Here is a 27,930-nt window from a genome sequence, read left to right on the forward strand (position 1 = left end):
TCCTAGCTGGTTCACCAACTTTCCTCTCTTGCTGGTTCTAGTGCCCTCTGTTCTGTTTCTTAGGTTTCAGTACATCCTTCTCCAAGAGAGTCAGTAGGCCTTGTAACAACAAGGTTCACCCCTGGATCTCGATCATTGGTATCTTCCATCAACAGGAGGACAGTTCAAGGACCACTTCAGGTCTATCTCCAGAGCAAATGGAAGGCCCCACAAAGGCTTTTGGGCCTAATAGCATAGTTAGGTCCAACAGACCCTTCCCAGGCCTCAGGCTGGAAGAAGTGAGAAACCATAAGGCCTGTTTCAAATATTTACTGTATTTCCTCCCCCAGCATGCACCAGTGGCCATGAATCCCCTACTGGGTTGGCAAAAAGAAATATAAATATTCATTAGTCAGTCTTGTTATGAAATCTCATTTACCAGTGGTACCTACTGGCAACAGTGAGAAGTCACAACCCCACTGAATTTAGGGAAAGCCCAAGTGAAAAACTATACAAATTAGTCTAGAATGATTGCCACACAGTGGAAAACTAAATGTGGGTAGTAGTCCCTGTTTAAGATAGTGGGCTTCAGGAGGTTGGAAAATAGCAGACCTACCTGGCAGAACACAAGAGGAAAACGAAAGGGGCAAAAAAGAATTGGTAAGCTGAAATATACAGTGGAACCTTGGTTTATGAGTAACGCGTTTGTTTTTTTAAATTCTGACTTGGTTTGCGAGTGTTGTCTTGTAAAAACGAGCAGAATTCAAGCAAATTGGTGGTGCAGTACCGCATTTGGCCAGAGGTGCGGGGGCACTCGTAGTGGTTCGGAGCCATTCGGAAATACTTAGAATGACTCGGAAATACTCGGAAACACTCCGTTCCCGAGTGTTTCCGAGCCTTTCCGAGTTCAGCCGAGCTGTCCCCAAGTATTTCCGATGCTCTCTGGCGCCCCCCACCTCTGGCCATATGCTATATTGCATATAATAGAATTTAATGCGGAACAAATTATGTTCGCTTCCATTGACTTCTATGGGGAAACTCACTTTGATATGCGAGTGCTTTGGATTACAAGCATTCTCCTGGATTATGCTCGAAATCCAAGGTTCCACTGTAATCGTTTTTTGGTTTTGAGTTTAATGCCACTTTTACTGTAATGGTTACAGACCCAGGAAGCTTGTTATTTTGCTGTCCAGCCATATATTACACAGAAATAAGAGACTCTCAGCCCATCTTTTGCTATACGGTGATTATATTTTTATTTTTATACAGGAAAAACAAAGAGGAAATGTAAGACATATAAAGGGTTATGCAAATATCTTTGTCCTCAATGGGGAGATTTCCCCTCACTTCCTGACTGGTTGATGGGTGAAGACTGAACAGGAAGTGAGAGGACATTTCCCTTAACCAGGACACAGAAGCAGTTTTTTTTATTTTTTATTGCTTTTGTTCTCAGGATGGAGATTTCTCTCTTGCTTCCTCTTTCATAAGTTAAAATAGGGAAGTGAAAGGAAATCTCCCAGATAGGGACATAGACAGCAATAATAAACCAGACAGAGGCTTTAGCCCTTCCCTTCTATATCTTAAAGTGCTTGTAAACCTCAGGGATGAAATTTGAACAAAGCATATCCCTCTATAGTATGTATTTGTCTCAATCTAGACTGACATTTCTGTCTGCTGTCTCGTTCCTCTGCTATCTGCATGAGTCACTTCTGACAAGTTTTCCTGAAATCAAAAGGTAAAAAGGTGACAGAGGAGAGAGCTCCAGCACACCGCCTGTAATTGACAGTCTCACCTCTGTGCTGTATGAAGGGAGTGTATCACTTCTTCCCTCACATAATCTCTCACTTAGCGCTGCAGAGTGTAACTTCAGCTCCCCGCACCCTGTTTTCTGACAGCTCAGACAAGCATTAACAATTCTGGACTTTGAAAGCATGTAGAGAAGAGAAGACTCCAGATAAACAGGTACAGCTTATGTAGGATGATTTGTTTCATCTCTGTGTATCACCTGAGACTAGTCACTTCTCTGGGTATATGTAAGTGTTTACAACCACTTTAAACGTAACCACCAGCCGCTGCAGTTGTACTGTGGCAGAATGGCACGGCTGGGCAAAGCGACGTTTTGTAACGTCGCTTCGCCCTGTGGCCACTAGGGGCTGCTCGCTCCCTGGAGCCGATGCAAGTGCCCGGCGGTCACGATCACTGCCGGGCTCCCACGATCGCTGCTGACACACGGAGAACCGGGATCTGTGTGTGTAAACACACAGTTTCCAGTTCCCTGAGGGGAGAAGAGACAGATTGTCTGTTCATACAGAGTATGAACAGCGATCTGTCATCTCCCCTACACCCCTTCAGTTAGAACACACACTAGGGAACACAATTAACCCCTTCATCGCCCCCTAGTGTTAACCCCTTCACTGCCAATGACATTTTTACAGTAATCAATGCATTTTTATAGCACTGATCGCTGTATAAATGACAATGGTCCCAAAAATATGTCAAAATTGTCCGACGTGTCCACCATGTCGCAGTCCCAATAAAAATTGCAGATTGCCGCCATTACTAGTAAAAAAAAGTTTATAATAAAAATGCCATAAAACTATCCCCTATATTGTAGACACTATAACTTTTGCGCAAACCAATCAATATACGCTTATTGTGATTTTTTTTTTTTTTTTTTTTTACCAAAAATATGTATAGGAATACGTATCGGCCTTAACTGAGGAAAAAATAGTTTTTATATATTTTTGGGGGTTATTTATTATAGCAAAAAGTAAAAAAATTTGCGTTTTTTTTCAAAATTGTCGCTCTTTTTTTGTTTATAGCGCAAAAAATAAAAACCGCAGAGATGATCAAATACCACCAAAAGAAAGCTCTATTTGTGGGAAAAAAAGGATGTCAATTTTGTTTGGGTGCAACGCCGCATGACCGCGCAATTGTCAGTTAAAGCGACACAGTGCCGAATCGCAAAAAGTGCTCTGGTCAGGAAGGGGTAAAATCTTCCGGGGCTGAAGTGGTTAAAATGCTTTTGAATGAAGCTGGGTTTTCAGAGATGCGATAGAATAATTCCTTAGGGTAGCAATAAGCGTAGTTCTATAAAGCCTAACAACATATTTACCGTAACTTCAAATAGTTTGTTTGGGCCAAGCTAGTCTAAATTAGTTATTTCCTTGAATAACAGATATATCTGCAGGGAGCGCTGTATAAACCTTACATTGCATCAACTACATACAGTATACAGCAGTGTGTATTGGAAGCAGTATTGGCATTTCCCATCCTTTTTCTGTAACAAAGTCCATTTGGGCTAAGTACTGCTCGGCCATATACAAGAACTTTGTATTATAATAGAATACAAGGTTTCCTCTGATTGGCCGAGGTGGAGATCAGGATATCGTCCACCTACCTCTCCATCTCATTCATAAAATGAGGTGGACTGGAATGTACTCATTCATAAAATACAAAAAGTCCTGCGAATGGCCGAGCCAACCCAGTTTTGTTCTGGGAATGGGATGGAAAGTCCCTGCCCTACTGCTGTTAATAAAGGAAACAGTTCATTTGGGCCAGCTTCACCCAAACAAATAATTTAAAGCCACCCATGATAAACAATGAGCTGGACTTGGATTCCTTCTCATCTAATTAGTACAGTGACCTTTATTCTTATATTCAAAGCATTTGCGGCATTTGTTGGGAAAGCAGCGATACACATCCATCTTGTAATTCATTTTTGCCAAACCATCCCAAATTTTCTCTTTTCCTATTTTTTTGTTTTTGATATCCATACCATATACTAAACTGTATACAAATGCTTTGTTGTTGTTATATTTATCAAACACCGGAAGTTTCTGGATAATATTCCTGTTGTTCGTTGTGTTGGTGCATATGCCCACACATGGGGTGTTAAGACTGTAGAAGATGGCACAGGTTGCATTAGGATTAGTATTCACCAATTGCTGGACAGCGGAGACATCGGATCCATTTGGTGGAAACAGCAGACGATATTCAGCATGAAAGCCAGGGGCGCCATAAGTTGCCAAAACCATTTGTCTTCCTGTGTAGATTTTCTGCTCATTATTTAAGGCATCAGTAATTCCAGCGGCATCTTCATTTTGCAAGATTTGGAGATTGTTGTTATTGGAAGAGAGACTGTCACATTCTTGTTTGGAGAAAACAGCAACATAGGCATATTGCCTTGTATCAGCCCTAAATATATTTAAAATGGATTAAATGATTAAAAAAGAAAACATTTTTGTAAGCCTTCAGTTTAAACTAGCTAAAGATATTCCCAATTTGCATCAAAATGAAAGGTGTGCTAAATTGGCTTTTTTTCTAAATCAGCAGCACCCTGAGTAGAAAAGCCTGACCTCTGTCAACATGTTGCAGAGAAAAAACATTGCTCTCTGTGTGGAAGCAGTGGTCTGTCTGCAGAGGTCTTTAGCGTAACCCTGCTGAGTCAAAACCAGAGCTTTACAATCTCATAGTTCCCAACTGTCCTGAATTTCCCAGAACATTCCCGGGATTTAGACCTTTTTCCTGATTTTAGCATTTCCCGGGAAATGTGTGTTTTCCAGATTTTTCGCAGTCACCGCTAGAGGTCCACGGCCAGCAGTGGCAATGTCTCAGCTGGCCTCAATTTTACAGAAGACCAGAAGTAACGCCGAGGAGAAAGAGGAAGCGGAGCCGGCCGGGTGGCTGCCAATAGAAATTGAGCTGCTGCCCACACCCCGCTGCCGGTCTGTCTGTGACCTGTTGTGGGAAAGGCCGCAGGGTCAGTTTCTATTGGCAACCACCCAGCCGGCTACGCCTCTATTTTGTTCCACTGGGTCTGTTACTTATGGTCTTCTGTAATGGTGAAGACTCCGCTGCTGGGATACCTGCTGTAAAGGGGGATCCACTGGGGACACCTAATGTAAATGGGGCTCCACTGGGGGATACCTGATGTAAAGGGGGCTCCACTGGGGGATACCTGATGTAAAGGGGGCTCCACTGGGGGATACCTGATGTAAAGGGGGCTCCACTGGGGGATACCTAATGTAAAGGGGGCTCCAATGGGGGATACCTGATGTAAGGGGGGCTCCAATGGGGGATACCTGATGTAAGGGGGGCTCCACTGGGAGATACCCGATGTAAGGGGGGCTCCACTGGGGGATACCTGATGTAAAGGGGGACACTGCGGGGGGGACCTGATGTAAGGGAGGGCTTCACTGGGGGACACCTGATGTAAAGGGGGCTCCACTGGAGGACACCTGATGTAAGGGGGACACCTCTAGGGGAAACCTGATGTAAAGGGGGCTCCACTGGGGGACACCTGATGTAAGTGGGACACCACTAGGGGATACATGATGTAAAGGGGGCTCCACTGGGGGACACCTGATGTAAGTGGGACACCACTAGGGATACATGATGTAAAGGGGGCTCCACAGGGGGAAACCTGATGTGAGGGGGACATGGCTGGAGGATACCTGATGTAAAGGTGGCTCCACTGGGGGACAGCTGATGTAAAGGGGGCTCCACTGGGGGACACCTGATGTAAGGGGGACACTGCTGGGGGACACCTGATGTAAGGGGGGGGCTTCACTGGGGGACACCTGAAGTAAAGGGGGCTCCACTGGAGGACACCTGATGTAAACTGTCCACCAAATAGAGCTTTCTTTTAATGGTATTTAATCACTGCAAGGTTTTTTATTTTTTGCTAAAAAAGGAAAAAAAAATACTGAAAATTAAAAAAAAACTTTCATAGTTTGTTATAAAATTTTGAAAACAGATAATTTTTCTCCTTCGTTGATGTGCGCTGATGTGGCTGCACTGATGGGCACTGATAGGCTGCACTGATGGGCACTGATGAGGTGGCACTGAGAAGTGGCACTGATGGGTGGAACTGATGGACACTGATGGTTGGCACTGATGGGTGGCACTGAAGGGCACTGGTAGGCACTGGTAGGTGACACTGATAGGCAGCACTGATCAGCAGCACTGATGATGAGACACTGATGGGCATTGATTGGCAGCAATGGTGGGCATTGATAGGTGGCACTGGTGGGCAAAGGTAGGTGGCACTGTGGGCAGTGGTAGGTGGTACTGGTGGGTACTGATAGGTGGCACTGGTGGGCACAGACAAGGCAGCGGTGGCTCGCTGTGTGAGGGACTAATGTCCCTGACAGAAGCAGGTGATCAGCTTTTTTTTCCCTCACGCTGACAGCGTGAGAAAAAAAAAAAAAGATTACGATCTTCTGTTTACATCACGTGATCAGCTGTCATTGGCTGACAGCTGATCACGTGGTAAGGAGCGCTGACAGCACATGCTCGGGAGGACGTCTATTGATGCCCTCCCAGCAAATAAGGCCCGCGCTGTAGCCGTCATTCAGCTATAGCACAGACGGGAGGTGGTTAAAGTGTTTCATAAAAGTCCTAAAAGTGCTAAATTGCTGCATTTGTAAATTTCAGAAGCCAGTATAAAGGAATAGTAGTGTTAAAAAAGTGGGTTTAATGAATCATTTTTTTGTACAATTCTCTTTTAAGAGGGTGTAGCAGGGGGTGTGCCTTATGCCTACATTCTTATGATAATAGGTGTCCCTCGTTCTCCTCTCAAAAAGTTGGGAGATATGCAATCAGGATGGTTCATGAGTTTCACTTACTGCAAAACTATAGGTCTGATTAAGCAGAGAGACATATCATTCCAGCTAAAGGCCTGCACCCAATGTCGGAGGAATGAAAGGGAGGTATGCCTGTAATGGGATCATAGGCGTGCGCACAGGGTGTGCCGGATGTGCCTGGGCACCCTAATCCTCCCCTGTGCCAGCCAGGGGTTTATTCTGGTGAAATTGCTGGGTTCACTAATGAACACCCACTAGCGGTGACAGTGCTGCCAGTGAGACAATTCTGATTGATATGTATACTCCTAGAGACTGACCTATGAGAACTGCAGCTGCGGAGTAAGCTGACAGCTGGCCGCATTTCCTGATGCTGCCTCTAAAGTTCCGGCAGCAGATCTCTTACTGTAGGTGGCGGAGTGATACAGCTGCGCTCCGCCTGCCCTCCAGTGCCTCTTCTGCTGTCATAGGATAGGAGGTCAGCAGCATCTAGTGGGGAGCATGGCCGAATCTAGAGGGTAGATTTCACTTCCCTTACAATACTCAGCCAGCAGAAATCCCCCTTTCTCCCCCCAAATGGTACAAACAGGTGAGGAGAGAGGGCTCGATCCACTTTGGCTCCTCCAGCCCCCATCTCCTGTGTCTGCCCCGCTGCTGGAAGATCTATGGGGGCTGCTACACTGATTCCCCTGTGTGATCCTGCAGATACCAGCCTTCGGTGAGTGAACAGTCCCCCATCTCCCTCCCCTCTCTCCCTCATCTGCCCCCCCCCTCCCCCCTTCCAGGAGCTGACAAGTTGATTTCTTGTCCAGCTAGCACTTAGGGATTACTTAACTCTGATGTCAGGGGGCACTGTGCCATTCTCCAATGTTAGGGGCACTGTGCCATTCTCCAATGTCAGGGGCACTGTGCCATTCTCTGATGTCAGGGGGCACTGTGCCATCCTCCAATATCAGGAGCACTATGTCATTCTCTGATGTCAGGGGCACTGTGACATTCTCCAATGTCAGGGGAACTGTGCCATTCTCTGATGTCAGGGGGCACTGTGCCATTATCTGATGTCAGGGGGCACTGTGCCATTCTCTGAAGTAAGGGGCACTGTGCCAGGATTCTAATGTCAGGGGCACTGTGCCAGGATTCTGATGTAAGGGGGCACTGTGCCATTCTCTGATGTAAGGGGCACTGTGCCATTCTCTGAAGTAAGGGGCACTGTGCCAGGATTCTGATGTCAGGGGCACTGTGCCATTCTCCAATGTCAGGAGCGCTGTGCCACTCTCTGATGTCAGGAGCACTGTGCCATTCTCTGATGTCAGGAGCACTGTGCCATTCTCTGATGTCAGGAGCACTGTGCCATTCTCTGATGTCAGGGGGCACTGTGCCATTCTCTGATGTCAGGGGGCACTGTGCCATTCTCTGAAGTAAGGGGTACTGTGCCAGGATTCTGATGTAAGGGGGCACTGTGCCATTCTCTGATGTAAGGGGCACTGTGCCATTCTCTGAAGTAAGGGGCACTGTGCCAGGATTCTGATGTCAGGGGCACTGTGCCAGGATTCTGATGTAAGGGGGCATTGTGCCATTCTCTGTTGTAAGGGGCGCTGTACCGGGATTCTAATGTAAGTGTGCACTGTGCCATGCTCTGATGTAAGGGGCATTGTGTCATTCTCCAATGTCAGGGGCACTGTGCCATTCTCTGATGTCATGGGGCACTGTTCCATTCTCTGATGTAAGGGGGCACTGTGCCATTCTCTGAAATAAGGAGCACTGTGTCAGGATTCTAATGTCAGGGGCACTGTGCCAGGATTCTGATCTAAGGGGGCACTGTGCCATTCTCTGAAGTTATGGGCACGTGCCATTCTCTGAAGCAAGTGGCACTGTGCCAGGATTCTGATGTCAGGGGTACTGTGCCATTCTCTGATGTAAGGGGGCATTGTGCCATTCTGTGATGTCAGGGGCACTGTACCAGGATTCTAATGTAAGTGTGCACTGTGCCATGCTCTGATGTAAGGGGCATTGTGCCATTCTCCAATGTCAGGGGCATTGTGCCATTCTCTGATGTCAGGGGGCACTGTGCCATCCTCCAATGTCTGGAGCACTATGTCATTCTCTGATGTCAGGGGCACTGTGACATTCTCCAGTGTCAGGGGCACTGTGACATTCTCCAGTGTCAGGGGCACTGTGCCATTCTCTGATGTCAGGGGGCACTGTGCCATTCTCTGATGTCAGGGGGCACTGTGCCATTCTCCGATGTCAGGGGCACTGTGCCATTCTCCGATGTCAGGGGCACTGTGCCATTCTCTGATGTCAGGGGGCACTGTGCCATTCTCCAGTGTCAGGAGCACTGTGCCATTCTCTGTTGTAAGGGGCGCTGTACCAGGATTCTGATGTAAGTGTGCACTGTGCCATGCTCTGATATAAGGGGCATTGTGCCATTCTCCAATGTCAGGGGCATTGTGCCATTCTCTGATGTCAGGAGCACTGTGCCATTCTCTGGTGTCAGGGGCACTGTTCCACTCTCTGATGTAAGGGGGCACTGTGCCATTCTCTGAAATAAGGAGCACTGTGTCAGGATTCTAATGTCAGGGGCACTGTGCCAGGATTCTGATCTAAGGGGGCACTGTGCCATTCTCTGAAGTAAGGGGCACTGTGCCATTCTCTGAAGTAAGGGGCACTGTGCCAGGATTCTGATGTCAGGGGCACCGTGCCATTCTCTTAGGTAAAGGGGCACTGTGCCAGGATTCTGATGTCAGGGGCACTGTTCCATGCTCTGATGTCAGGGGCACTGTGCAAGGATTCTGATGTAAGGAGGCACTGTGCCATGCTCTGATGTAAGGGGGAACTCTGACCCTCTGTGGGCAATCTGGTTCTAACTGACACTGGCTGGCAGGGTCACAAACTGACACTGATGTCACTAGTGACACTAATACATTGATCAGTGATAATACTGTACACTGTCTAAACTATGTGGCATGTTCACCAATGCCAGGAGCATGGCGGACAAGATGGGTGAACTAGAGATACTGTTGTACAAGGAGGATTTGGATTTTGTGGGAATTTCAGAGACCTGGTTCAACAGCTCTCATGATTGGCTGGCAAACATTCAAGGGTATACACTTTACCGCAAGGATACAGAGGGTAAAAAAGGGGGAGGGGTATGCCTATATATCAAGAATAATGTACAAGTGAATGTGAGAGATGACATCACTGAGGGAGCTAGGGAGGAGGTGGAATCCTTATGGGTAGAGCTCCAAAGGAATGAAACTAAGGGGAAAATAATACTGAGAGTATGCTATAGGCCCCTAACCTGAGGGAGGAAGTGGAGACAGATCTCCTATCACAATTTGGATTAGCAGCAAGGATGGGAAGTGTTATAATGGGGGATTTTAATTATCCAGACATAGACTGGGTGGAGGGAACCGCGCATTCATTTAAGGCTCGCCAGTTCCTTAATGTCTTGCAGGACAATTTTATGGGTCAGATGGTAGACGCACCAACTAGAAATAAAACATTACTGGTTCTACTAATTACCAACAATACAGACCTGATCACGGAGGTGGAAATACAGGGCAATTTAGGTAACAGCGATCACAGGTCAATTATTTTCAGTATAAATCACACAAATAGGAAACCTAAGGGGAATACAAAGACACTGAATTTCAAAAGAGCCAACTTCCCTAAACTACAAACCTTGCTAAAAGGCATAGATAAAATATTAGGAACAAAGAATACGGAGGAGAGATGGGTTTGCTTTAAGAGTATATTAAATAAGGGCATTAGCCAATGTATCCCATTGGGTAATAAATTTAAAAGAGCGAACAAAAGTCCTGGATGGCTTAACTCCAATGTAAAAATGCATATAAAAGCAAAGGAGAAGGCCCTCAAAAAATACAAGGTTGAGGGATCATCCTCAGCATTAAGACTTTATAAAGAATGCAACAAGAAATGTAAGGGTGCAATTAGGACGGCTAAGATAGAACATGAAAGACACATAGCGGAGGAGAGCAAAAAAAATCCCAAGAATTTCTTTAAGTATGTAAACAGTAAAAAAGGGAGGACAGACCATATTGGCCCCATAAAGAATGAGGAAGGACATCTGGTTACAAAGGATGGGGAGATGGCGAAGGTATTGAATTTATTCTTCTCCTCAGTCTTCACGAGTGAATCGGGGGGCTTCAGTAACCAAAAATGCAGTGTTTATCCTCATGACACAACACAGGAAGCACCTCCATGGTTAACAGAGAACAGAACTAAAATTAGACTTGAGAAACTTAACATTAATAAATCACCGGGACCAGATGGCTTGCATCAGAGGGTACTTAGGGAACTCAGTCAAGTTATTGCCAGACCGTTGTTCCTAATATTTACAGACAGTCTACTGACTGGAATGGTACCAGTTGATTGGAAAAAAAGCCAATGTAGCACCAATATTTAAAAAGGGCCCAAAATACATCCCTGGGAATTACAGACCAGTTAGCCTAACATCAATAGTATGTAAAGTCTTGGAGGGGATGATAAGGGACTATATACAAGATTTTAGTAATGAGAACGGTATCATTAGCAGTAATCAGCATGGATTCATGAAGAATCGTTCTTGCCAAACCAATCTACTAACCTTTTATGAGGAGGTGAGTTGCCATCTAGATAAAGGAAGGCCCGTAGACGTGGTGTATCTGGATTTTGCAAAAGCATTTGACACATTTCCCCATATACGTTTACTGTACAAAATAAGGTCCGTTGGCATGGACCATAGGGTGAGTACATGGATTGAAAACTGGCTACAAGGGTGAGTTCAGAGGGTGGTGATAAATGGGGAGTACTCAGAATGGTCAGGGGTGGGTAGTGGGGTTCCCCAGGGTTCTGTGCTGGGACCAATCCTATTTAATTTGTTCATAAACGACCTGGAGGATGGGATAAACAGTTCAATCTCTGTATTTGCAGACGACACTAAGCTAAGCAGGGCAATAACTTCTCCGCAGGATGTGGAAACCTTGCAAAAAGATCTGAACAAATTAATGGGGTGGGCATCTACATGGCAAATGAGGTTCAATATAGAAAAATGTAAAATAATGCATTTGGGTGGCAAAAATATGAATACAATCTATACACTAGTGGGAGAACCTCTGGGGGAATCTAGGATGGAAAAGGACCTGGGAGTCCCAGTAGATGATAGGCACAGCAATGGCATGCAATGCCAAGCTGCTGCTAACAAAGCAAACAGAATATTGGCATGCATTAAAAAGGGGATCAACTCCAGAGATAAAACGATAATTCTCCCACTCTACAAGGCTCTGGTCCGGCCGCACCTGGAGTATGCTGTCCAGTTCTGGGCACCAGTCCTCAGGAGGGATGCACTGGAAATGGAGCGAGTACAAAGAAGGGCAACAAAGCTAATAAAGGGTCTGGAGGATCTTAGTTATGAGAAAAGGTTGCGAGCACTGAACTTATTCTCTCTGGAGAAGAGACGCTTGAGAGGGGATATAATTTCAATATACAAATACTGTACTGGTGACCCTACAATAGAAATAAAACTTTTTTGCAGAAGAGAGTTTAACAAGACTCGTGGCCACTCATTAAAATTAGAAGAAAAGAGGTTTAACCTTAAATTACGTAGAGGGTTCTTTACTGTAAGCGCGGCAAGGATGTGGAATTCCCTTCCACAGGCGGTGGTCTCAGCGGGGAGCATTGATAGCTTCAAGAAACTATTAGATATGCACCTGAATGTCCGCAACATACAGGGATATACAATGTAATACTGACACATAATCACACATAGGTTGGACTTGATGGACTTGTATCTTTTTTCAACCTCGCCTACTATGTAACTATGACACTGACTGGGAAAGGGTTAACATCAAGGGGCAATAAGGGGTTAACCGTGTGTCTAACAATGTGTAAAGTGTGCTGCTTTTACTTACTAATCTGGCTGTTTTTTCTCCCTGCTTTTCAGGGAGAAGATAGGGCCAGATCATGACTCCTATGTACACAGAGTTCTGTGTGTTTGTGTGAAATAAATACACTATATATATATATATATGTATATATATATATATATATATATATATATATACACAGCCCTCAAAAATTCTACTCGCCTGTTCGCATTTTGCGAGTGGATTTTGAGGGCTGGCGAGTGTGGGCTGCCTGGGAGCGGTGGGGGGGGGGCGAGTACTGCCGGCAGCCTGGATGGTATGGGAGCAATTCTCCCAGCGATCGTAGGGGAAGAGAGAAGAGAGCCGCCGCCTGGTTGATTAGAGCGCGGGGAACATAACAGCTTTCATTTCAATAGCTGTGTTGTCCCCGCCACGCGCCATCATATACAGCCCCTCCCCCCTATCCGGGCAACTTTGATAGACAGATCCCCGTCCTAGGATTGGACGGGTGATCTTTCTATCAAAGTGCCCGGACAAGGGGGAGGGGCTGTATATGATGGCACGCGGCGGGGAACACACAGCTATTGAAATGAATGCTGTTATGTTCCCCGCGCTCTAATCAATCAGGCGGCTGCTCTCCTCTCTCTTCCCCTGCACAGGTAGGCTGCACGGGGGACACAGTCTGCACTGGGGGGGGAAGTCCGCCCTTGGGAGGACACAGGCTGCACTGGGAGGGGCACAGTCTGCACTGGGGGGACACAGTCTGCCCTTGGGGGGGACACAGTCTGCCCTGGGGGGGGACACAGGCTGCACGGGGGGGGCAGGCTGCACTGGGGGGGTACACAGGCTGCACTGGAGCTGGAGGGGCAGTCAGCACTGGGAAGGACACAGTCTGCCCTTGGGGGGCACAGGCTGCCCGGGGGGGGCACAGGCTGCCCTGGGGGGGACACAGGCTGCACTTGGGGGGGAACAGTCTGCAGTGGGGTGGGGGGGGCACAATCTGCCCTTGGGGGGACACAGGCTGCACTGGGGGGATACAGGCTGCACTGGGGGGGACAGACTGCACTGGGGGGGGCACAGACTGCACTGGGGGGGACAGGCTGCACTGGGAAGGACACAGACTGCACTGGGGGGGACACAGTCTGCACTGGGGGGGACGCAGACTGCACTGGGGGAGACCCAGGCTGCACTGAGGGGGCACAGGCTGCACTGAGGGGGCACAGGCTGTACTGGGGGGGCACAGGCTGCACTGTAGGGGGCACAGGCTGCACTGGAGGGACACAGGCTGCACTGGGGGATGACACAGGCTGCACTGAGGGGGGATGACACGGGCTGCACTGGGGGGTATGACACAGGATGCACTGGGGGGTGACACAGGCTGCACTGGAGGGGGAGGGGGCGACACAGGCTGAACTGGGGGGGACACAGGCTGCACTGGGGGGCGATGACACAGGCTGCACTGGGGGGGACGACACAGGCTGCACGGGGGGGTGACACAGGCTGCACTGGGGGACGACGACACAGGCTGCACTGGGGGGACGCAGGCTGCACTGGTGGACACAGGCATTGGTGGACACGGGTAGGCTGCATTGGTGGACACGGATAAAGTTATTGTTAACCACTTCAGCCCCCTTCCTGACCAGAGCACTTTTTACAATTTGGCACTGCGTCGCTTTAACTGCTTATTGCGCGGTCATGCAATGCTGTACCCAAACGAAATTTCCTTACTTTTCTTCCCACAAATAGAGCTTTCTTTTGATGGTATTTGATCACCTCTGCGGTTTTTATTTTTTGCGCTATAAACGGAAAAAAACGAAAATTTTGAAAAAAAGTGATATTTTCTACTTTTTGTTATAAAAAAAATCCAATAAACTCAATTTTAGTCATACATTTAGGCCAAAATGTATTCGGCCACATGTCTTTGGTAAAAAAAATGTCAAGCGTATATTTATTGGTTTGCGCAAAAGTTATAGCGTCTACAAACTAGGGTACATTTTCTGGAATTTACACAGCTTTTAGTTTATGACTGCCTATGTCATTTCTTGAGGTGCTAAAATGGCAGGGCAGTACAAAACCCCCCCAAATGACCCCATTTTGGAAAGTAGACACCCCAAGGAAATTGCTGAGAGGCATGTTGAGCCCATTGAATATTAATTTTTTTTTGTCCCAAGTGATTGAATAATGACAAAAAAAAAAAAAAATTACAAAAAGTTGTCACTAAATTATACATTGCTCACACAGGCCATGGGCATATGTGGAATTGCACCCCAAAATACATTCAGCTGCTTCTCCTGAGTACAGGGATACCACATGTGTGGGACTTTTTGGGAGCCTAGCCGCGTACGGGACCCCGAAAACCAATCACCGCCTTCAGGATTTCTAAAGGCGTAAATTTTTTATTTTACTCCTCACTACCTATCACAGTTTTGAAGGCCATAAAATGCCCAGATGGCACAAAACCCCCCCAAATTACCCCATTTTGGAAAGTAGACACCCAAAGCTATTTGTTGAGAGGCATGGTGAGTATGCAGCTTTCATTTGTTTTTGAAAATGAAGAAAGATAAGAAAAAAAATTTTTTTTTTCTTTTTTCAATTTTCAAAACTTTGTGACAAAAAGTGAGGTCTGCAAAATACTCACTATACCTCTCAGCAAATAGCTTGGGGTGTCTACTTTCCAAAATAGGGTCATTTGGGGGGGGGGGGGGGTTGTGCCACCTGGGCATTCCATGGCCTCCGAAACTGTGATAGGCAGTGAAGAGTGAAATCAAAAATTTACGCCCTTAGAAAGCCTGAAGGTGGTGCTTGGTTTTCGGGGTCCCGTACAAGGCTAAGTTCACAAAAAGTCTCACACATGTGGTATCCCCGTACTCAGGAGAAGAAACAGAATGTATTTTGGGGTGTAATTTCACATATTCCCATGGAATGTTTGAGCAATATATCATTTAGTGACAACTTTGTGCAAAAAAAAAAAAAAATGTGTCTCTTTCCCGCAACTTGTGTCACAATATAAAATATTCCATGGACTCGACATGTTTCTCAGCAAATAGCTTGGGGTGTCTACTTTCCAAAATGGGGTCATTTGGGGGGTTTTGAACTGTCCTGGCATTTTATGCACAACATTTAGAAGCTTATGTCACACATCACCCACTCTTCTAACCACTTGAAGACAAAGCCCTTTCTGACACTTTTTGTTTACATGAAAAAAAATTTTTTTTTTTTTTGCAAGAAAACTACTTTGAACCCCCAAACATTATATATTTTTTAAAGCAAATGCCCTACAGATTAAAATGGTGGGTGTTTCATTTTTTTTTTTTCACACAGTATTTGCGCAGCGATTTTTCAAATGCATTTTTTTTTGAAAAAACACACTTTTTAAAATTTTAATGCACTAAAACACACTATATTGCCCAAATGTTTGATGAAATAAAAAAGATGATGTTAGGCCGAGTACATGGATACCAAACATGACATGCTATAAAATTGCGCACAAACGTGCAGTGGCAACAAAATAAATACATTTTTAAAAGCCTTTAAAAGCCTTTACAGGTTACCACTTTAGATTTACAGAGGAGGTCTACTGCTAAACTTACTGCCCTCGATCTGACCTTCGCGGTGATACCTCACATGCATGGTGCAATTGCTGTTTACATTTGACGCCAGACCGACGCTTGCGTTCGCCTTAGCGCGAGAGCAGGGGGGGACAGGGGTGCTTTTTTTTTTTTTTCTTTATTATTTTTTTGCTTTTTTATCTTACTTTTAAACTGTTCCTTTCATTTTTTTTTAATCATTTTTATTGTTATCTCAGGGAATGTAAATATCCCCTATGATAGCAATAGGTAGTGACAGGTACTCTTCTTTGAAAAAATTGGGGTCTATTAGACCCTAGATCTCTCCTCTGCCCTCAAAGCATCTGACCACATCAAGATCGGTGTGATAAAATGCTTTCCCAATTTCCCAATGGTGCTGTTTACATCCGGCGAAATCTAAGTCATAAAATGCTCGTAGCTTCCGGTTTCTTAGGCCATAGAGATGTTTGGAGCCACTCTGGTCTCTGATCAGCTCTATGGTCAGCTGGCTGAATCACTGCATTCACAGGTTCCCTGTTGAGACAGGACAGCCAGAGAAAAACACGGAAGACGGTGGGGGGGGGCATTCCCTCCCACTGCTTGTAAAAGCAGTCTAGAGGCTAATTAGGATTGGATTCCCAATTAGGATTGGCGAATGCAGCAGGAAGGGCACTATGGGCACAACGGGCCTGTTTGTCTTCTTGGTGGCAGCGGGACACTACTTGTGCTTGCCACCTCACCAGCTCGAACTGCACTTATGGGACTCGCCATGTCACCAAGTGTTACTGCAGTGCTGGTTTGACTACGACTGGGGTGTACTAGGCTGCTGGTGCTTGCCAGTTCACCAAAACGCTACCAAAAAAATGGTTAGCGATCGCAGGGATCAGGCCTGACTCTACGAACGCTGCAGTTATGTGTTTAGTGTTTTGTAAGTGTCAGTGATCGATCGATACTGCACTTGGGTGGGCTGGGCTGGACTGGGCGGAGGGGCAAAACGCAGGTGCTAGCAGGTATCTGGGCTGATCCCGCTAACACTGCGTTTTGGGAACCCTAAACTGCTGGGGACGCTAGTATAGATCTGATCGGATCAGATATTGATCCGTTCAGATACTATAGCACTAAGGGAGGCGTATGCTGCATGCGTGGGTGTTAGCGGTACTGGCTCTAACCTGACGCTGCCTGGGGCGACACATATCACCGCCGGGCGATCAGGGGGCTAAACCTTTATTCGGTAATAAACAGCGGGTGCCCTGACACTATAAAAAATAAACGAACTAACCAGCGTCACCCGTAACACTTATACGGTGATCACTGGTGAAAGGGTTAACTAGGGGGCAATCAAGGGGTTAAAACCTTTATTCAATGGTCTATGGGGGTCCCTGTCACTATAAAACGCTGACGGCGAACCTAAATATTTACCTCCCTAACTAGCGTCACCAGTGACACTAATACAGCGATCAGAAAAATGATCGCTTAGTGACACTGGCGACGGGGGGTGATCAAGGGGTTAAAACTTTATTGGGGGGGGGTTAGGGGGGCTAACATTAACTGCCCTACCACACTAACTGTCACAAACTGACACCAATGCAGTAATCAGGAAAAAAAAAACTGCTTGGTGTCAGTGTGACAGGGGGGGGAGGGGTGATTGGGGGTGATCAGGGGGGTAAAGGGGGGTGTATTGTGTGCCTGGCATGTTCTACTGTATGTGTGTGTGTTGTGCACTCACATTGCAGTCTTCTCTCCTCGACACTGGAACGGAAAATACCGAGCCGAGGAGAGATGACATAATTTCCTCTGCTGCTGTTTAGCATACAGCAGCAGAGGAATGATCCCATTGGCTGGGAGCGATCGCGAGGGGGGCCATGAATGGATGGCCTCCCCCTCACCTCCGATCGCCAGGGGACAAACGCCGACCGCCTCGGGCACCGGGGGGTCTAATCGGACCCCCCACCCTTGGGAGGCAGATCACGTACAGGTACGTGATTCTGCCTGCCTGTGCCATTCTGCTGACGTATATCGTCGTGAGGCGGTCGGCAAGTGGTTAATATTTATTTTTATAACTTAATTCTGCATAAAACATTTAAGTGTAATTTCATGAGATAATTTATGAGGGCGTGATTAGGGCGGGGTAGGGGTTGGGCGGGGCAACTGGTGGCGAGTAACATTTGAGGCCTGGCTAGTAGCTCAGGACTTGAAATTTTGAGCCCTGTGTATATGTGTATGTGTGTGTATATGTATATGTGTGTGTGTGTATATATATACACCGTATTTATCAGTGTATAACACGCATAGGCGTATAACATGCACCCCAATTTTAGGAGGGAAGTTTAAGGAAAAAAAAAACTTACATTTTAAATAAAGAACTTTGAAGCAAAATTAGAATCACAGCTAATCAATGCACTCTGCTCAGTACTCATCTGCAGCCTCTAAATTGCCCATCAATGCACCCTGCTCAGTGCCCATCTGCTGCCATTAATTTGCCCAACAATGCACCCTGCTCAGTGCCCATCTGCAGCCTATAAATTGACCAGCAATGCAGCCTGTTCAGTGCCCATCTGCAGCCTCACCTTTCCCATCATTGCACCCTCGCCAGTGTTGGATTATCCCTGCTGCCTCCGAGGGAAGAGGAGGAGCGAGTGCCGCTGTATTACACAGAGCCGCGATCTCCTGTGTACCCGGCGATCACAGCCACGCCTCCTGGCCCTGCTCATATGATAGACAGAACAGTTGCCCAATGAGGGGCCAGGAGGCGTGGCTGTGAGTGACGGAGCGCCGAGTACACAGGAGATCACGGCTCTATGTAATTCAGAGGCACCCGCGATTTTCCCCTGATTTTAATTTGTAAAAAAGTGTGTGTTATACGCCAATAAATACTGTGTGTGTGTGTGTGTGTGTATGTATATATATATGTATATGTATGTGTATGTGTGTATATATATATATATATATATCTATATCTCTCACAAAAGTGAGTACACCCCTCACATTTTTGTAAATATTTTATTATATCGTTTTATGTGACAACACTAAAGAAATGACACTTTGCTACAATGTAAAGTAGTCAGTGTACAGCTTGTATAACAGTGTAAATTTGCTGTCCCCTCAAAATAACTCAACACACAGCCATTAATTTCTAAACCGCTGGCAACAAAAGTGAGTACACCCCTAAGTGAAAATGTCCCAATTGGCCCCAAAGTGTCAATATTTTGTGTGGCCACCATTATTTTCCAGCACTGCCTTAACCATCTTGGGCATGAAGTTCACCAGAGCTTCACAGGTTGCCACAGGTGTCCTCTTCCACTCCTCCATGACGACATCACGGAGCTGCTGGATGTTAGAGACCTTGCGCTTCTCCACCTTCCCTTTGAGGATGCCCCACAGATGCTCAATAGGGTTTAGGTCTGGAGACATGCTTGGCCAGTCCATCACCTTTACCCTCAGCTTCTTTAGCAGGGCAGTGATCATCTTGGAGGTGTGTTTGGGGTCATCATGTTGGAATACTGCCCTGCAGCCCAGTCTCCGAAGGGAGGGGATAATGCTCTGCTTCAGTATGTCACAGTACATGTTGGCATTCATGGTTCCCGCAATGAACTGTAGCTCCCCAGTGCTGGAAGCACTCATGCAGCCCCAGACCATGACACTCCCACCACCATGCTTGACTGTAGGCAAGACACACTTGTCTTTGTACTCCTCACCTGGTTGCCGCCACACACGCTTGACACCATCTGAACCAAATAAGTTTATCTTGGTCTGGGTCGATACTAGCTAATTTGATCTTCGGTATCATGGCATCCAAATCGGCCAATCAACAGTTCTTCCAGAAGACGTCATTGTGACAAAATGCATAGAGGTGGAGCTTCTGGCACGTCACTTCCGGTAATTGGAATGCACGACGGCTCCTGGTTCCTAGTTAAACTTACGGGCTGTATTAGTGCCGATTGGGCACCATTTCATGTAAAAGGCTATCTGTCTATTTTATGTGATAGTCAAACAAAGTGTGGCGTTCATTTGTATTCAGCCCTCTTTACTCTGATACCCCTAACTAAAATCTAGTGGAACCAAGTCACCTAATTAGTAAATAGATTCCACCTGTGTGTAATTTAATTGCTGTATAAATACGGCTGTTCTGTGAAGCCCTCAGAGGTGTGTTAGAGAACCTTAGTGAACAAACAGCACCATGAAGGCCAAGGAACACACCAGACAGGTCATGGATAAAGTTGTTGAGACGTTTAAAGAAGGGGTTAGGTTATAAAAAATATCCCAAGCTTTGAACATCTCATGGAGCGCTGTTCAATCCATCATCCAAAAAAGGAAAGAGTATGGCACGGCTGCAAACCTACCAACACGTGGCCTTCCACCTAAACTGACAGGCCAGGCAAGGAGAGCATTAATGAGAGAAGCAGAGAAGCAGCAGCAGAAGAGGCCCATGGTAACTCTGGAGGAGCTGTAGAGATGCATAGCTCAGGACAATTATTAGTTGCGCACTCCCCAAATCTGGCCTTTATGGAAGAGTGGCAAGAAGAAAGCCATTGTTGAAAGAAGGCCAGTTTGCAGTTTATGATAAACCATTTGGGGGACACAGCAAACATGTGGAAGAAGGTGCTCTGTTCAGATGAGAGCAAAGTTTAACTTTTTGGCCTAAAAGCAAAACGCTGTGTGTGGCGGAAAAATTAATACTGCACATCACCATGAGCACACCATCCCCACCGTGAAACATGGTGGTGAAAGCATCATGTTGTGGGGATGCTTTCCTTCAACAGGGACAGGGAAGCTGATCAGAGTTGATGGGAAAATGGATGGAGCCAAAAACAGGGCAATCTTATAAGAAAACCTGTTAGAGTCTGCAAAAGACTTGAGACTGGGGCAGAGGTTCACCTTCCAGCAGGACAATTAACCTAAACATACACCCAGAGCTACAATGGAATGGTTTAGATCAAAGCATATTCATGTGTTAGAATGGCCCAGTCAAAGTTCAGACCTAAATCCAAATGAGAATCTGTAGCAGGACTTGAAAATTGCTGTTCACAGAAAATTTCCATCCGATCTGACAAAGCTTGAGTTATTTTGCAATGAAGAATGGGCAAAAAATTCACTCTCTAGATGTGCCAAGGTGGTAGAGACATCCCCAAAAAGACTTGCAGCTGTAATTTCAGTGAAAGGTGGTTCTACAAAGTATTGACTCAGGGGGGCTGAATACAAATGCCCCCTATACTTTTCACATATTTATTTGTAAAAAAAAATCCATTTATAATTTTCCTTCCACTTCACAATTATGTGCCACTTTGTGTTGGTATACATAAAATCCATTCACGTTTTTTGTTGTCACATGACAAAATGTGGAACATTTCAAGGGGTATGAATACTTTTTCAAGGCACTGTATATAGTTTGCACTGGTGGGATATAATTGGTAACCACTAGCGCCCCTATATGTTATATTACTATAGTTACAGTACATACTGTACATGGTTAGTCTGGTTGAAAAAAGACACAAGTCTTTAACCTGTTCCCAGCCCGTGTCAATAGTACAGTGACAGTGTATAGTATTAGGACTAATCACTGTATTAGTGTCACTAATGTGTCACCGTCATTACTAGTATGAAATAAACAAATAAATAAATAAAAAATTCCAGTATAAATCCCATAACAGCACTATAACTTTCACACAAACCAATCAATTTACACTTATTGGGATTTTTTTTTACCATAGACATGTAGCAGAATACATTTTGGTCTAAATTTATGAAGAAGTTTTTTTTTGTTAACATTTTATTGGATATGTTTAGAGCAGAAAGTTAAAAAAAATAAATATTTTTTTTTTTTAACGTTTGGTCTTTTTTTGTTTATATAATAAAAAATTAACACCCGAATGGTGATCAAATACCACCAAAAGAAAGCTCTATTTGTGTGAAAAAATAGCAAAAATGTAATTTACATACAATGCTGCATAACCGGTTCACAAGTTAAAAGAGAAATACGTGATTTGGATTTTTTTCTGAATCTTACTTACACTAACACTAAGAGATGAGCGATCATTCACTGCCGATCGCTCAGTTCTCAGACCTTCCTGAACAGAGAGCTGGTGACTGAGTCATCGACTCACTGCTCTGCCCCCCCCCCACGTTCAATGGAGCACTGAGCTATGGAGGGGGCCGGAACAGCCGGCTCAGGCTCTCAGCAGCCAAGTGCCGGTCCAGGCATGTGGGTGGATTCCGACCATATGGTCACAATCTTTCCCAAGCCTGGACCAGCTCTGTGACATCAGCCGACAGTGGACTTCAGTCTGCTGTCTGCTGAAACGGGTCACGAGAGTGCAGAACAAATTGCACTCCTGTGACCCACTGGAGAGGTACAGCCAAACAAGCTTTTTCTGTACTTCTGCTTTAAAGTAGTGTAGTGCTGAATATCAAAAAAAAAAAAAATGCTCTGGTCATAAAGGGTTTCTTGCAGGGGATGCTCAAAATCTGAATGGTATCTAAGTGCAGATTTCTGGGAAAATCAGTAAGCCAATCACACAAGCAGGAAATTACATTTCTGGGGGGGCATTCTATACACCATCTGTATACAGAACGTCTCCAGGTTGCCATATTGCTTTCCATTTTATGGAAAATCACAGCTCTGCAGATTGAAAAGGAAAAGTCATTTGAAACAATTAACATTAACTTACAATAAGAGTTGGCTAATAATTTCACAACATATGCAATATTTTTTTAGTTTATATTTTGTCCCCACAAAAGTGGAGTTTCCTGTTAAGATACCAAATAGATATATGCTTTTTTTTGTAAGACAAACATGGATTTATTTTTGTGATTGTCTTGCAAACATGAATTTTTTTATTTAATTCTTAGAAACAAAGTAACAAAACTTAAAAAAAAATCCTTTTTTTCTTTTTTGACCAGAGTTTGTTTGAAAACAAATAATGTCACTGTAAAATAAAAACATACATTTTATTTCCTTATTTATGATTATGTCACAAAGTATTGCAAAGAATTTTCATTTTTGTTTTTTTGTTTTTTATACTATTTTTTTTTTTTTAATTCGGATACAAAAAATGAGCAAAAAAACCCCCAAAACCCCAAAAAGTTTTAGGCCTCATGCACACCTTAGCTCAAAAATGTCTGTTTTCTCCTCCTGGAATTTAGCAGCCGAAAAACACTTTAAAAAGCGCGTTGAGGCGCCATGAACACTAGCATTTTTTTTAAACTCCTAAAAGCTATTATTAGCATTTTTTGTTCTGCTCCTAGAAGCCAAATAGTGTTATCCTATGTGTCCATGCACACTACTTTAGGCTATTAGCGTTTTTTGAGCTTTAGCGTCTAGGAGCAGAAAAAAATTGTTTTTGTAGAGTTTCCTGGAGCGTTTTTCCAGCAGAAACGCTCCTAAACGCTGCTAAAAGCTCCTAAATGCTACTAATAGAGTTTTTTTTAGCTTTTTTTTCCCTTTTACTGCAAAAATGGCAATAAAATGCTAATACTCCTAAATGCTCCTAGATGCTCTTAACCACTTAAGGACTGGAAGATTTCCCCCCTTAATAACCAGGCCATTTTTTGTGATATGACACTGCGTCGCTTTAACTGACAATTGCACGGTCATGCAACGCTGTACCTCTGCGATTTTTATTTTTTGCTCTATAAACAAAAAAAGACAGACAATTTTGAAAAAAAAAACTATATTTTTTTACTATTTGCTATAATAAATATATCCAAAAAATAAATAAATAAATAAAAACAAAACAAATTTCTTCATCAGTTTAGGCCAATTTGTAATCTTCTACATATTTTTGGTAAATAATATAAGTGTGTATTGATTGGTTTGTGCAAAAGTTATAGCGTCTACAAAATAGGGGATAGATTTATGCCATTTTTATAATTTATTTATTTTTTACTAGTAATGGCGGGGATCAGCGATTTTCAGCGGGACTGCGACATTACGACGAACAGATCGTACACTTTTGACACTTTTTTGGGACCACTGACATCTATACATTGATCAGTGCTATAAAAATGCACTGATTACTGTATAAATGTCACTGGCAGGGAAGGGGTTAACACTAGGGGACGATCAAGGGGTTAACTGTGTTCCCTGGGAGGTGTTTCTAACTGTGGGGGAGGGGACTGCCTGGGAGTTGAGAGAGATCGCTGTTACTGATCACTAGGAACAGCAGATCTCTGTATACTTCCCTGACAGAATGGGGATCTGTCTGTTTACATTGACAGATCCCCATTCTGCTCCTCTTTCCTGCGATCACGGGTGGCCGGTGGACATCGCGGCCGCCGGCCACGTGCATCAGCTTCCCCCGCTGCGGGCGCCTGCTATAGCTTTTTAACCACTAGCTGCCTGCCCACTGTCATATGACGGTGGGACGAGGCAGCTCTTGTTCTGGGCGGACGTCATATGACGTGACCGCCTTCCCGAGCCAATAGGGGGCGCGCGCGTGCCCGACGGCCACAATTGCCCAGCAACCGAGCAGGACCGTGGATCTGTGTATGTAAACACACAGATCCATGTCCTGTCAGAGAGGAGAGGAGACCGATGTGTGTCCCTTGTAAATAAGGACACCGATCGGTCACCTCCCCCAGTCAGTCCCCCCACAGTTGGAATTACCTCCCTAGGACACACATTTAACCCCTCGATCACCCCCTAGTGTTAACCCCTTCCCTGCCAGTCACATTTACACAGTAATCAATGAATTTTTATAGCACGGATCGCTGTATAAATGTGAATGGTCCCAAAAATGTGTAAAAAATGTCCAATATGTCCGCCGCAATATCGCAGTCACAATAAAAATCGCAGATCGCCGCCATGGCTAGTAAAAAAAAAAAAATAATAAAAATGCTATAAATCTATCCCCTATTTTGTAGACGCTATAACTTTTGCGTAAACCAATCAATATACGCTTATTGCGATTTTTTTTTTTTTTACCAAAAATGTGTAGAACAATATGTATCGGCCTAAACCGAGGAAAAAATTTGTTTAAAAAAAAAAAAATTGGATATTTATTATAGCAAAAAGTAAAATGTGACAGCGCTGAAAGCTGAAAAATGGCTTGGGCAGGAAGGGGGTGAAAGTGCCAAGTATGGAGGTGGTTAAAGGGCCGACGTACAGCTGCGGCGATTTGCGGGAACGTGCCGACCTGCCGTTGTATAATGACGGCGGGTGGTCGGGAAGTGGTTAAATGCTCCTAAAACGCTGCTGAAATGCTACTCCAAAGAGCTATTACCAGCATTTTTTTTTTTTATACAATGCTTTTTCCAGTGTTTTTTTAGCTTAAAAAAAACGCTAGTGTGCATGGAACCTGACTGTATGTGTGTTAGGACACTGTTGAGCATTTTTTATGCTCTTGATCTTGAGGGAGATGCAATGAAGCAACATCTCAATGGTCCATCTATTGAGAGAGTGACTCCATACAAAGATAAGTGACCTCTTGATCCTATTGCTGGCGAGTTGCTGTGGGCGATGGGATTGTTCTTGTGACATGGGACTTAATCACTAATATGGTTACATGAATAGATCTTTATACTTACAGTTTGAACGTTTTCTTGATGTATTCTATTGCAGTGTGCACTTGTGTCTTGTTGAGCGGTGTGACACTCACAATGCAACTCCCAATAAGCAGCAATGCTAAGATGGCACGTTCCATTTCCATCTGCAATGACAATTATTTCATGAAGATTTATTATATATTATTAGAAGTTTAAAGATGTATTTGGGATCTTTAAGGTGCTAAATTAGAACTAAATCATTTATAAAAAGTAGAAATTTATTAGAGCATAAAAACAAACATACAAAAGGTAAATATTGATATTACAGTACTAATACATGTGCTGACTGATTTCATCTCTACATGTTTCGCCTTGGTGATTGGCCATCGCGTGCACGCCCGCCGCGAGCCCTGTGAGTGTGATCGTTGGTCCCGCGGACTTGATGTCCACGGGGATACCCGCAAACATCTCACGTAGAGGAAGAATGGGGAAATGCTAATGTAAACGAGCATTTCCCCGTTCTGCCTAGTGACAGGACACTGATCATAGCTCCCTGTAATCGGGAGCAGTGATCAGTGTCGTGTCACACATAGCCACACCCGCCCACAGTTAGAATCACTCCCTAGGACGCACTTAACCCCTACAGCGCCACCTAAAGTTAACCCCTTCACTGCTAGTCAGTTTACACAGTAATCAATGCATTTTTAATCACAGTGATCGCTGTATAAATATGAATGGTCCCAAAATAGCGCCAAAAGTGTCCAATGTGTCCGCCATAATGTCGCAGTCATGATAAAAATCGCTGATCGCCGCCATTACTAGTAAAAAAAAAAATTATTAATAAAAATGCCATAAAACTATCCCCTATTTTTTAGTCGCTATAACTTTTGTGCAAACCAATAAATAAACGCTTATTGCGATTTTTTTTTTTTTTTACCAAAAATATGTAGAAGAATACATATTGGCCTAAACTGAGGAAAAAAATGTTTTTTTATATATTTTTGGGGGATATTTATTATAGCAAATAGTAAAAAATAATGCTTTTTTTCAAAATTGTAGCTATTTTTTTGTTTATAGAGCAAAAAATAAAAACTGCAGAGGTGATCAAATACCACCAAAATAAAGCTCTATTTGTGGGGAAAAAAGGATGTCAATTTTGTTTGGGAGCAGCATCGCACGACTGCGCAGTTGTCAGTTAAAGTGATGCTGTGCCGAATCACAAAAAGTGCTCTGGTCTTTGGGCAGCCAAATGGTCCGGGGCTTAAGTGGTTAACATTGCTTCTACTGGTGACTTTACAATAAATTAATATTCAAAAGGAATGTTTAGGTGTGCTGGTAATATGCAATCTATCTATCTATCTATCTATCTATCTATCTATCTATCTATCTATCTATCTATCTATCTATCTATCTATCTCTTCAAATTTCTATTTCCAGAAAAGGTTAATATATTTGTTGACCTGTGAAGTGAAGAGAGCCAAGCAGTTTTGTCAAAAGGATAATAAAGCCTTCCTTCTTTTATGCACAATGGAGAAACAGAATGGCTTTTCTCTCTCCTTGGAATTGTGCTGTATTGTAAGTGCTTAATTGCACTGCAATAGTAAGGTGAGTTTGAAACTATAGAAAGCAATGGAGACTACAAAGAATGCAGATAGTGAACATGGTTCAACCAGAGATGACAATATAAAGGTTAAAAGAGAAGTTTGGGAATATTAAAAAAAAAAAACATTTATACTCACCTTGGTGGATGCAGCATTTGTCCCCCGCTGCCTCTACACCGAGAACTGAGTGATTGAAGACCGCTGATCACTCAATTCTTGGTCTTCAGAGAGCACTGGCTGCCCCATCAGCACTCACTAGAACACCAGCCTATGGAGGGGACAGAAGGGGCTGGCTCAGGTTCTGGCTAAGCCAGCTGCTGGTCCAGGCATCTGGATGGAACCTGACATTAAAGTCAGGCTCTCTCCAGGGTCTGGACCAGCAGAATGACATCAGCTAACAGCAGGCTTAAGCTGAATATGGGTCGCAGGAGTGCAGAACGAAGTGCGCTCCTGTGATCGCCAGGAGAAGTAGGGCCAAAAAAGAGCTTTGACTCTACTTCTCCTTTCATTTTGATCTGTATAAGAAAATACATCTAAATACTACTACTACTGCTGCTACTACTAATACTAATAATAATAGGAAGAAGAAGTATGATAATAGTCATAAAAATAATCTTACCTGAGAAATAATTTCTTCCTTCTTTTGGGAATATTCTTCCACAATGATACTTTATTGCTACCCCTGCAATAGAGCTTGAAGTTCTCCTGGCTTTTCTGTGAGAAAAAAAACGGGTACACAAAGCTGAGAGCTATTCAAAAAGGTCCTAATGAATACAATAGAATTAAAGAACTTTTCTGAGGTAAATCCTGCTTTTATAAGAAGAATGGCATGCGTCATTGACCATAACCACCA

At 44.4% G+C, this 27,930-nt stretch overlaps 1 long non-coding RNA gene across 1 annotated transcript; it reads right to left on the reverse strand.

Annotated features, from left to right (window-relative positions):
* Positions 1 to 1,218: 1,218 nt before the first annotated feature.
* LOC141141338 (uncharacterized) lies at positions 1,219 to 27,852 on the reverse strand. Its single transcript, XR_012244050.1, has 3 exons — positions 27,697 to 27,852; positions 25,519 to 25,640; positions 1,219 to 4,176 (listed from the first exon to the last, which is right to left on the reverse strand). It is a non-coding gene; the product is annotated as an uncharacterized lncRNA (long non-coding RNA).
* Positions 27,853 to 27,930: the final 78 nt, after the last annotated feature.

This window comes from Aquarana catesbeiana, linkage group LG04 (assembly GCF_042186555.1).
Source record: "Aquarana catesbeiana isolate 2022-GZ linkage group LG04, ASM4218655v1, whole genome shotgun sequence".
Classification (NCBI taxonomy): Eukaryota; Metazoa; Chordata; class Amphibia; order Anura; family Ranidae; genus Aquarana; species Aquarana catesbeiana.